Consider the following 9,527-nt stretch of genomic DNA (forward strand, 5'->3'; position numbering starts at 1 on the left):
ATGGCAGCATATACCAAACATTAAATTCTTCAAAATAAAAACCTAAATTCTTCAAAATAAATACACCAAACACTAAATTCTTCAAAATAAAAACCATCCTTCAAAAGAAAGAAGGATGATCATCTTTCTTCACCCTTCATATCCAGTTAGTAAGTCCTTCAAATCTACCTCCTTAATATTTTGTCCATCATCGATCTCCTCCTACTTTCCAGAGTGGAGGCTAGATGTACACCCTGTTTCACCTTTGTAGATCTCTGGAATAATTTTTGCCGCCCAAGACAAGTACCTCCCTCCTTCAATATGGCCACCACACTGCCATCAGGCTGCTCTTTCTGAATTTCCATAATCCTCATGCCCTTCCCTCAACTCACAGACATCATAGAATGACCATCGTTTATAGGGACTGGCCAATAATCCTCTCTGGGCTTGGCCTCTGGGTACCTGTTTAGCCTCCTCAATGGCTCCTCTTATGTCCTCCGCCGGTTCTACTGAATAGTTATTCCTTTCCGAGTGTGCATATTTCATACCTCCATGCCCTGACCCTAGATAGCCTCTCCCAAATTGTCCCTCAGAGAAAGAATGGCTCATCTTCCAGGATTCCGTTCAAGAGTCCTTTCTTTCATAAAGCCATTATTTTCTCTCCATTCCCTCATGTTTGATCACTTTCTCTTTTGTGCCCTTACTGTACCTTGAATCTCATTACAGCGTCTTCTTGTAACACTTGTGCCCTTATTTGGTTACGTGTCTGTTTTTTCAGTTTCTCTGGCTCCAAGCATTACCAGGGCATTGCTCAACTAGTACATATTAAGTGGTCAATAACAGTTTGGTGAAAGAGTAAATCTGCATGTTAAAAAGAAGGTCAAAAACCATTTGGCTATACCCAGTAATCCGAGGATGATACACGTAGACTGTCACTAATGCAAAGCTTTAATTTTAAATAGAACTATTCAAAATTTGATAATCATCATTAAATGCCTATTCACTGCCAAACATGGTATTGAATATTAGAGGTACAAAAATGTTTAAGACACAATCCATGATTTTGATGTACTCAGATTTTACAACACACAAATCAGGCTGTGAGATCAAGCTTGTCTCTCCTAATAGAAGGACCCATATTGTGAGTGAAGACTTTGTATATACAAAATATAGAATTCAAACTAAATAATGAAAGCAATGAAAAGGGTAATTACATAATTTACTATTCAAACCAGATACTTGTTAAGAGCAAAAGGAAACACTACAAATAACTGCACTAGCACAACAGATGTAAAACTGGACTGTCTACATTGGGACAAACATTTGAGATGTATGTCTATCCTAATGATAGGGAGAATGATAAAGAGTTCAAACAAGGGAGAAATGTAATCAATGTAATCTGATTCATTTTGCTTAAAGAGCACACTCTGATGTTATCCTGTACATGTTTAGAGAGGATGAAACCTACATTCAGGGAAATCAGTTAGGAAGTTGTTATAATTGTCTAGAAAGAAATTATGAGAACTAAAGAGAAGGCACTGGCAGTGGGAATATAAAGGGAGCAAATAGATTTAAGAAACATAGGAGATACCATGGATATGATTTAAAGATACCTTGGATCTGAGAACTGAAGGAGAGGGAGAAGTCAAATGACTTTCTGATCTCTGTGTTGGAAGTATGTAAGGTTGTTAAGGAACTCTAATAAGAAGATGGCTCCAAGATATATTGGGTAATGCTTTAAGTTAATAAACTTTTTATTTAAAAGAAAGTATATGAGACAAATCTATTTTGCTATTGAAAATGTGATCTGGACTCATTTGAACAAGGCATGCTATTTATAATAGTTATACAACATATAAATGTATTGTCTCTCGAAACATATTTAGCAGTTTAAAACTAGATGCAAATTTTATCATAAAATACTCCTAAAAACCTTTCCTGATCTGTGAAACCGGCCTTAGCATCCACAGGTCACTGTGTATACTATTCTGTTACAATACATATGCCTATTGGGGTATACGCACTTCCAGTGCAGGGAACACACCCTATTATTCTTTCTTCCCAGTGCTTTGTCAAATGCCCAGAGGCATTAGGCACGCAGTAACTATTTGTAACTTGAAGTAAGCAAGGTGTAGACAATTTTATAGAAAGTGGCTTTTCAAAGTTTTAAGTTAGAATGCTGGTTTCACTGTGTGCCTGTTATTTGCCATGTACTGGTTTGGAGCAAAGACCTGCTTACAATCTAAGGTCAGAGGCAGTTCATTTAGAATTATATAATATAAGGTAGAGGTAATTAATTTTAAAAGAAATAAAGCAGAAGAATGGATTGGAGAGTTCCTGGAGGGAGGGGAGTGGCCATTTTTGATGGAGTGGTCAGAGAAAGACTCCTGAGAAGTGATAACTAAACAGCGAACCGATAGAAGAGACAGAGTGAAGATGTAAAAATATGAATACCGATCTAGGCGGAAGGAATAGTGTGAACACCGCTAAGACGGAGCATCTTCCATTCCTTACAGAGACTTTGTCTTTGGCACTTGGAGCTTCTCTGGGTTCTCCGGCAGCAGCGGGGGCTCCAGCTGTTTGGATGGGAAGGAGAAGAGGACTGTGTTGGTGAGTATATTTGGATGGACGTAAAGCAGAGCAGGCTAAGGGCTCTGGGGAAAAGAGCTCTATGAGGACCGAAAGGAGACTAGGGGTCCATAGGGAAGGAGAGGGGGTGAGAAGAGAGATATATAGGTAGAAAACAGGCTGATTCTGGGTGTAAATTAGGGTTCAGGGATGAGCATTTCCCTAAACATTGAATACAATAGAGAAAATACCTAGTGAAAAAAATTACAACTTTATTTTTAACCATATAGTTAGATCTTATTTCTATAAGCAGAAATATTTAAAGATAAAGAAAATGTCGATATCAGATTTCCTTTTCTCCCTACATGATGCTAAGTAAAGTGTTCTGGTTGATTTTCCTCTGAATATACTAAATCAGTGGTTTTCAGTCAGCCTGGGCTGAGGCCCAAGGATGTGCATTTCTAGCTCCTTCCCCAGGTGATGCTGACACCGCTGGCCCAGGAAGGATACTTAGAAAACCACTGAACTAAGCTGGTTGAAACATCCAAGGCGCTGATGTCAAGGAAACACAAGTTAAAGTAAATGACAATTTTACTATTTTAATTTAAGTTTCTTTTAGCACCTAGACTATGAAAATTCGTTTTTCTTTCTATTAATCCTGTGGATATGTTAAGTTATAAACATACTACGATTGCACCACTCAAATAAAAGTAGAGGTTGCTAACACCAATGGTAAGCGTTGATTCATATTCTATTATGGCTCACGCAGTGACCTTAGTGCTTTAAATTAATTAACCTCATTCAATCCTCTGAACTGTATTGGGTACGAATAATGATATTCACTTTGCAGATAAGGCAACAGAATCACAAAGCCATAGGTTAGGGCGAAGGACCCTGGTCGGGCTGATCTAGAGTCTTGTTCTTTTCCACACACTCTTGTTTTGCTTTAGGCAATGAAGCCGACAACATATTCACACAGGGGTCATGGACATAACCTGGAGCGACTGCTCCTCTCGTTCTAGCACGAATGTTCCCTGCTTTGAAATATCAGGGGTTTTTGGCAGTATCACAGTGTAACAGCACGTTGTTAATCCAATAAAAAGCACACGGTGGGGGGGAAAAAAAAGCAAACGGAGCTGCTGTGCATATTTATATATTTAAACCACACTGGGTATTTTACTCTTATGGTCCACAATTTGTTCCGTAGACAATAATAGAGGCTCATTTAAATGCATGTTTATAGGGTCTGTGAAAAGATCCCAAATGGGGAAGCAGGAGCTATACCTCAGGAATGCATGACAATGCTTTAAATTCCAGTTTGAATGCTAACCTCCTCTCAAGAGTCAGGGGAGATCTGTCGTTGAAATCAATCTTAAAACAGAGGTTATTTAAAGCAGAGAAGAAGTAAGATTGAGCTTTTTCCGGGTGGTTTTTAATTAGGAAGCTTTTCATATGCATCACTCTCTGTTGGCATAGGAAGTGAATGTGTACAACTGAGGTATCTGAACCTTCAAACGGGTAGCAAGGGAGCTAAAAATTATGATTTAAGTGAGTCAGTTTCATAGGCATTACTTATAAGATGATCAGAAGAGAACAAGGATTGGAGAGTGGGGAGGGTGAACGAAACATTCTTCATTACATACATATTGCTTTGAGATTCACTTCCGATTATTGGGACCAAGGTATTAGCAGGTGAGAGGAGAAGTACATGAACTTTTAAAATTTCATTTTGGCGGCTGAAGGAAAAGGCAGCTCTTTCTATTATTAGGGTCAAACAGTTTTCCCATATTTCTTGCATTTCCATAAGGAGAGATGTTTCCTAAATTCTGAATTCCTTCCCTAACACTTACTCTGCCCCAGGAGAGATGGGGTGATTTAAACAATGGTAAAACTGGGAAAGATACCTTATTAGACTTGGTTCAACCTCTTCCTATTACCACTTTGGGGAAAGATGTTATTTTTTAATTTCTTCATGATAGAACTCTGTATGTACCCTTAACCCTGCTGCCCTTTGGAGTACCTTCCTCAAAATTCTCTAAATCCTTCTCCCTCCAGTGTTGGGATCTGTCAACAGAGCTTTCCAGAAGGGACACTCACAGCCTAGAAAAGGATTCCTATTGATCAGTCCCTTCTCCCTACTCTCCAACCCTCTAGTCCTCTTCCATGTGGAGTTGACCAGATGCCCAAAGAATCCCAAGGCTCATGTTTATAGCTTTGTTCTGGGACCCTATGGTCAGGACAGACCCAGGAGAGCACCATGGCATCACTTCGAGAAGCATTTCTTTAGTGAGATGGTGCCCAATTGCACAGTCAGAATCTATCTCACTAATACGCCTTATTTTGGTGACCCACTCATGTTGGACATAGGACCAGTTCAAGGCTCTGGGCTAGCCACCAGCTATGGCTGGCTCCAGGGTCTTGAGCCATATGTCTGAGCTCTTGCAAGCCCTCTCACCTGTCCACGTTTCCTTCAGGATGCCACCTCTGGTCTACAGCACGAGGAGAGACCGAAGTGCTGAAAGGCGTCCTCTGCGCTGTGTGCCCTCCAGCCACTGTGCTACTCACTCGGCAGGCTCCGTGTCACCAGTCAGACATACCTCCAGACTCCAGGGTAGCTGCACCTGTCTCCTCTGAGGGCTTCCAAGACATCTGCTCTACATCACCCATGGGTCCTCTCTTGCTTCTCCTCAACGTGGTGAGGTCATGTTCTCATGCATGGTCTTAAGCCGAGTGGGGGTGGAAGGCACATTTTGGCAAAAATATGGCTGCTATTCTTGCTCTGTCCCTGGCCCTTCCCCAATCCTCCCTCTGGTGGTGGTGTGTTAAGAGGCAGGGTGAAGTCAACACTGAAGGAGATCACACTCTGCAAGTTTAGTGGTTATATCCTAAAGAGTCCAAGAGGAGACACGACCGGAAGATGTGTTGTTCTAAGTTCACAACATGAAATTCCAAACAGTAAATTTAACTGTTTACTGTTAAGGGGGAAAGCAACTGTGGTTGACATTTCCCTGCATATCCAAAGACTTGCAGGAGTGGTCCTCATCAACAAAACACAGGAACAACCTTTGAATGTCTTTGGAAGCTAGTATTCACAGGCAGCATCACGAGTAATTCTGTAAGGAGCACTAAATAAATGGTATTAGGGAACTGTAAAGGCAAGCCTCTTGCATCTTGAAACTTAATAGGGCATGTAGTAATAGTGTAAAAATGTTTAAAAGAAAGTGAGGAGATCATTTGTTGCTGTATGGTTTAGGGAAAAATTCACAACAGAGATCCTTCAGATCAATCTTTATGGATAATTGTAAAGAAAATGACAGAGAAAGGGTAGGCATTTTAAATGAAGGGAAAAGAGGTGTGTAGAGCAGATTTAGAAAATTCACAGTCCATTTGGACTAAAATAGACCAAATTTGGACAATACCAAAAAATATATATAATGTTAGATGGCCAATTCCCCCACTGCTTTTGCAAGTGCAGGAATTTGGTCTTAATTCTCTGTGAATAAAAGTGTTTAGGGATTTCCCTGGTGGTCCAGCAGTTAAGACTCCGTGCTTCCAATGCACGTTCCAATGCAGGGGAAGTGGGTTGGATCCATGGTGGGGAACTGAGATCCCACATGCCCCGTGGTGTGGCCAAAATAAAAAGTGTTTAGTCTATAGCCTAGAGTAAAGTATGCTTTTGATTTGTTGAACTGAGTAGAAGCAGGATTCAGTGTTGGGCCTTAAAATCCTTGAATATGTTTGTATGTATGTTGCAGGGTGTGTATGTTTCAGGGAAGGTCCAGAGATATGGACATGCACTAGAAAAAGCTGATGGTCTGCGTGGAATGAGTTGTACGAGCAACAAAAGGTAGGGACTATGTGGAAGCCGATGCTGGACAGTTCAGATCAAGAGCAAGCTGAACTGGAGGGTTCCATGGAGAGGAGTGGCCCAACATAAACAACAAACCCATATGTGCGCTACAAAAATCATACGTTAATCTGAATTAGTTTTTCTCTTGGGCATCTGGGGGCATGGTGGTAGCTTCAATTGTGAAAAAGAAGGTAGGAAAATACTTGGGCTATAAGGAAAGCTGAAATAGTTTTTCTTTTTTTCAACATTTTAATGAATCCTTGGATTAAATATTTCCTTCTACACTTGCCTTTTGAAGCTGTAGATCACCACTTGTGAAGGTAGGGTGTGCTTTCTCTAAGACAGCCTGGAGCTGGTGCAAAGAGGAGGTGGGACTTTATCATTTCCTGACACATAGTGAGTTCTTGATATCTCAGTGTTCCTGCTATTTAGTTTAAATGCTGAGTGTAACCATATCTAAGCTGGGAGGTGATATACTCTGACTTGAGGTAGAGTTGATAAGGCTGAATGTCAATGACTAAAAACAAGTCACATTCAAACTATTTTCCCTGTCTTTCTGTATCTAATATCATTAATATATTAGCCATAACACCAATAAAACTCTGAATAAGTGTTTCTAGTATATTTAAGACTAGACTTTTTTAAAAACCTTTTTGTTTTGAAATATGAAATTTACAAAACAGTTGTAAAGTACTGAGAGTTCCTGTGTATCTCTCACTCAGTTTTCCCTAGAGTTAATATTTTATATAACCATGGTGCATTTATCAAAAAACTAAATATTTAAAATTTTGTTTTGAAATCTGAAAGTTTCAACTGTGGTCAAAAGTTTAAAACTTGCCTTATCTTTCACAACTTTATACCCATTTATCCATATATACATCTTATTCATGCATATGTAATAAACAAAATGTTTTTCTGAATATATGGACTGTAACATTTTGTGGACTATAAAAGCATAACCTTAATCTGTAGGTTATTTTTTTTTACTTTTTTTTGACTGCACCTCAGGGCTTGTGGGATCTTCCCCGACCAGGGATTGAACCCAGGCCACCACAGTGAAAGCCCAGAATCCTAACCACTATGCCACCAGGGAAGTTCTGTAGGTTACTTTAAATACCTAGTGAACTGCACTTGGTCATGTTCTCTTTGAGTTGGCTCACACCTAGTAAAATGACTTATTCTGTTACTGAATTACCAATGAAAATTAAAAGTAGTTCAACCAATACATTCAAATTTAAATTTCTCCCATTTAGACCTTTAAATTTTATTTCAAATTACTAATTGTGAAAATAAGATGAAAATTTCATTTAATCAAATAAATTACAGAGCTGCTAAAAATTTGTCAAATTAGTCAAAACTGTGATTTTGGCCAACTGAGAAACAAATATTCCTTTATACTCTGGCTATTAAGCAAACCCTACAGCAATTTTTCAAAATACATGCTTAGAACTGCATCATTTATGCTGTGAAAATAATGCACATATTTCAACGATTCCAGTTACCATAACAATAAAGTGTACTGCATTTTCCCATTTTCCAGTTTCATTCAAACTCATTTGGATTTGATTGCCACAACCAATAATGAGAAAAACAATTAGTACAGCATTTGTACTTCCACTCTGGTTTTTTGACATTGGTTACATAGTTTTCTGTGTTGAGAAATGCTCTGGGATAATGTCCAGGCAGAGTGGAGAAAGGTACATTTTCTATAATCTCTTGCAGTTAGGTGTGATATAAGATTAAGTTCTGGCCAATTAAATGTTAGCATAAGTGCCACATGACAGCTTCTGGAACAATCCATAAAAGACAGCTGGTGCACACCTTTTGGCTTCCTTTTCTTCTTTATATATTTCTGCATATAATTCCTGAAACACAGATATGGTGCTGTGTTTTTTTATTGCTTTGTGTTTTGATGCTCACTTCCATTTTGGACCCTGAGGACATGGGCTATATACTAGAGACGGCAGAGCTGTGGATTAGATGTAGTTCTGTCTCTGAGAACTTTCTGGAATAGAGTTGCCATCCCAGCACTTTACTGTCTCTGAATTTCTGCACAGGAGAGAAATTATTCCCATCTTATTTAAGCCATTGTTATTGACATTTTGCATTTTTCTATTGTTTGCCGTTGAAGGGAATCCTAATGTGACACATCTGTATGAAGAGTGGAAATAAATAGGAAAGTAGCACTAGATACCTGTATTTTTCAAGAAAGATTGATCTTTCTTCATTCACGTATGTACTTATCTGTCACCTGTAAACACTTGGGTTTGCTACTTCTGCTACTGCTCTTATTCTCTGGGTGGATTCTAGATGGTTAATAGAATGCCAGCAGCTGTGTCAGCGCTGTCACCCCTGCCCTTACCTGAGTTGTCCTCAGCTCCCAATCTACCTTAGACACTACTGAGTTTTCTCTTGGTTTGTTGGTTCATTTGCTTGTTTGTTTTTGAAAACATCATGACATCCCAGTATAATAACATCCTAGAGTTCTGCACAACCAAGAATGGGGAGTGATTTACTTAAAGCTTTTTGTTTTTCATTTCTGGGAAAATAGATAAATTTAGTTAACTCTTATTACTCTTGTTTTTTCTTTGTTTGTTTGTTTTTGCGGTACGCAGGCCTCTCACTGTTGTGGCCTCTCCCGTTGCAGAGCACAGGCTCGGGACGTGCAGGCTCAGCGGCCATGGCTCACGGGCCCAGCCGCTCCGCGGCATGTGGGATCTTCCCGGACCGGGGCACGAACCCGTGTCCCCTGCATCGGCAGGCGGACTCTCAACCACTGCACCACCAGGGAAGCCCAACTCTTAATACTCTTGATGTGATTAAATCAGCAGAGCAAATTTACACTGTTTATAGTACAGTCAAAATACTTGAACAAACCATTTATATAAATGCAGTAGAGAAGGGAAAATAGAGAATATATAAACTGCAGTGGAGGTCCCTTCTAAGCTGTACGTGCAGCAATATTCTGATATAGAAAAGAGAAAATAGAAAAAATACATTGAAGGGGATTAAAACAGTTTAGTTATATTCGAAATCTATTCTGTCAAGCATAATAAGAATTTGAAAAGAATGAGGTAAGAAACATGGAAAAGGATAAATTATTAACACTTTGCTAAGTGATGAGAACAGA

The sequence above is a fragment of the Grampus griseus genome (assembly GCF_964374135.1).
Source record: "Grampus griseus genome assembly, chromosome: 4".
Classification (NCBI taxonomy): domain Eukaryota; kingdom Metazoa; phylum Chordata; class Mammalia; order Artiodactyla; family Delphinidae; genus Grampus; species Grampus griseus.